The sequence below is a fragment of the Manacus vitellinus genome, unplaced genomic scaffold (genome assembly GCF_001715985.3).
Source record: "Manacus vitellinus isolate BGI_N305 unplaced genomic scaffold, ASM171598v3 scaffold_4_pilon, whole genome shotgun sequence".
NCBI classification, from domain to species: domain Eukaryota; kingdom Metazoa; phylum Chordata; class Aves; order Passeriformes; family Pipridae; genus Manacus; species Manacus vitellinus.
This window is the reverse complement of record NW_021940604.1, coordinates 43,680,582-43,684,057: the sequence shown is the minus strand read 5'-3', so window position 1 is coordinate 43,684,057 and position 3,476 is coordinate 43,680,582.

The window sequence follows — 3,476 nt, the reverse complement described above, 5'->3', positions numbered from 1 at the left end:
CAACATTCCACCTAAATTTCCTCTAATTATCTGGTTAACAATGTTTGGCTATACTGCCCTCTTCTAGTATCCAGCTAAGGCTGAAATTATGTTTATAGTCAAATAATCAAGTGTGGCTATTTTTAAACAAGGCTTTTACAAAAATAAAAAAAAAATTACAAGAAATGTCTGTGATCTTATCTAATTGCTTTAATTTCTTTGTAAAGTTAAATTCAAAGCCAGAAATCTTCCCTAATGTATTTTCACTGGCGTGAGGAATAACTGTTTGCCGTTTTTATTCCCATTCCGATTCTTCTGATGTGTTCATTATAATGATTTCCTGTTGTGTAAGCTCAATTTTTATGATATTTTAGCTCAAAAAGAGCAGCACAACCCCCAGGTAGTCCCATGGATGGAGCAGTGCCAGGCAGACCGCTGGCTCCAGCAGCACCTTTCTTACCGGGGTGGCCTTGGCATCCAGTCTTCCTTGTCCTGCTTCGTCCATGGCACCTTCAATGTCATGCAGTACTTTGTCTCCTTTCCTAAACAACTAACTCAGTTTTAGTAGCACTTTGTAAATTATGGCTGCCAAACACCATTGGAGCAGTTGTTTAACTCTTCCTGGCTTTATTCAATTGTTTTTGCAAGGAATTAATGTGAGATGAATACAACAGGATTAGAGAGAAGGGAACAAATAGATCAGAACCATTACTTTACTTGCAGTTCCTTCGATGCCTTTTCCTCCCTTTAAAATAAAATAAAAATGTTGGTATTGCATTTAATTTCAAAACCCAGTTACTTCCCACTGGTTTACCTATGAGCAAGTGTAACCAATATTTTACAGTTTATTAGTATCTTCACTGAGATCCAAGCAACCTGCAAATTATCCATCATAATAATGAAGGTAGTGGAGGATGGCTATTTTATTCAAATGAAAAATATAATAAATGTATGTGGTTGGCAACAAAATACAGGAGAACAGCAAGTGTGAAAAGCTCATAAAAATTATAAACATGAAAACAGTTAAACCAGTATTTTGAGTTTAAATCCATTACAAGCATGCATAGCAAACTATCTTTTCATCTCTTTTAGCAAATATACCTGGAATTTTCCTTAGAGCTAGAAGGAAACTTCTTGCATAGAAAACAATTAGAATAGCATAAATGCTACTTTCTTTTTTTTTAAATCTTATTTCAATTTTTCCACCTGAAATTATGTGCTTCTTCTCTCTGATATTCACTAAGATAATGCATCTAGCTTTTAATTGGCAAGTTTAAATTGTAAATGTCATAGCATTTTAATACATGCTGTATTTATATATTTATTTCTGTTACTTGATATATTCTCTTCCATTTGATATATTTGTTCCTATTACACATATGGGAAAACCTAGACTCAAAATGTACTGTGACTTACTCAAATCTATTCTTGATTCATAGCTGGCTGTCAGAAAACAAAAATTCTTGAGTTCTTGTCCATAGGTTTTAGGCTACAGCATTTCAAAGAAGAGATGGTGAAGATGGGCATTTTTGGACTAAAAATTGAATTGAACGAACTGTTAGATATTCAGGACAGTATTATTCAAAACCAAGAGGTATCAGTCAGCCTCAAGCAAAAGATTTATACCCTAAATGAGGTTGTTACAGCTGTGTCTATGTCCCCAGTTCAAGCAGAATAATCCTTTCCACAACTCTTTTGACCCCAGTTTTCAACTTACTTCCTGATCCTTGCCCTAGTACACTGTCAAAAATCCCAGAAGCCCACTGCCTTACAGGTGTGTGCACACCGACAGCACAGCACAGATGGTCTGTGTGTTACAGACTTTTTTTTCCTACAGCCACATGCATTTACACTTAGAGATTGGACATGTTTCCAACTAGCTGCTGATTTGTTTTCCACTGAAGTGTATTTCCTCTCTTCTTTAACCTTAATTGCCCTGTGCTTACTGTACTGTAAGAAAAAAAATATCAGAGAACTGTCTAACTCTGCATTTAAAGCAAAACCTTCTGAGAAACTGTCTTCATATCTTCTGTCCGTGTCATGTCTGGTAGCCCTGCAAACTCTGCAGAAAGCAGGAAATGAAAATTAGGCTAGTTGTATTTCATTGCTGCTATCCATGTTAATCTAAATGCCAAGCCTCACACATATTCACGATTGATTGCAAATCTGGCTTACCTGATTGCATGTAATTAGTAGCAATTTAAACTCACAACTGCCCCAGGGAGATGTGTAAGTCCTAGAATTCCAGGAATTGTTGTCATTCCTTTCCAATCAGTTGCTCCCTACTTACATACATATTTAGGGATCTGTCTGACTTCTGTGAAACCAGCTACCAAAGGAAGAAAATGCAAAAGTTTCACTCAAACACTTTTTTCTGTGTATTTGTTTCAGTGGCTTTGGTGGTCCATCTCACAGTGCCAGCCAGTATGGAAAGCACAGTTAGCATATGCTTCTCTCTGCTCCTCTTTCCATTGCTCCCAGAGCACATTCAGCTTAAGAAGTGCCATTCCCAAAGCTATTTCAGAGGCCAGTGGCCACCTCCCTACCTATAAGAGTTCACTATTAGGCAGCTCCACAAAGATCACAGCAAGGCAACTATTTTTTCTGTATCTGTTAGCACATATACATATATGATAAGATCCACTGAAAATTCAAATCTAGATTAAAAGAGAAAGCATACATCAATGCACACCTGTGAAAATGAAACAGACTATCTCATAAGGGACAATCCCGAACAGACCACGGAACGAAACATCTCCAAATTACGTCTGTGAACATCTGTTCAAGAAAAATGAGCAACAAACAGATGGCAAGCAAAAATTAACTCTCCTCAAGCTGTCACAGAAGTTGAATATATCCAGAGCATTTGCAGATCAGCAAACTCTCTGCTATGAGCAACAAGAACAGGCTCCTCAGTGCAAGGTACAGCACAAATTTCAGCTGTAAAGGACTACGGTAAAAGTCACCAGAACTTACTTGTTAATGAGGAAGATATATAGATTGGTTTTGATCTTGAAAAGCTGTATGGAAGTAAAGAGGCAGTTACTTCTGTATTTTCTATCAATATGAATCAGAGCTTCACTGGGAAGAAATGTTGGTCTTCTGACACAGAGTTTGTAGAATCAAAGACAAAACGGTAAACATGTTCTGAATCACTTTCCAGCTGACATTCACGACAGAGGATGGTTTGGCTTCTTTTGTTGCTCTTTCACAAGCTGTCAAAATAAGTTTTGTTTAATAGACCTGTTTAATTCATAGTCAATAAGAAAAAGTTGGATCTGAGAGGAAAGCCTCAAAGATTGTGCAAAGCTAGTCTTATCATCAAAAGCAGCTGTTTCCAGGTTTCCTTAGCATTTGCGCATCCTTAGCCTGGATATACACCCTTTCCTGGTCACCCAGAACTCCATAGGTGCATACCAATTTTGATTTCCATTCATTCATAAGTAATATTCAGCCATACAGAAGAGAAGATTCTGCCAGTAGGCCAGTGAAGCCTT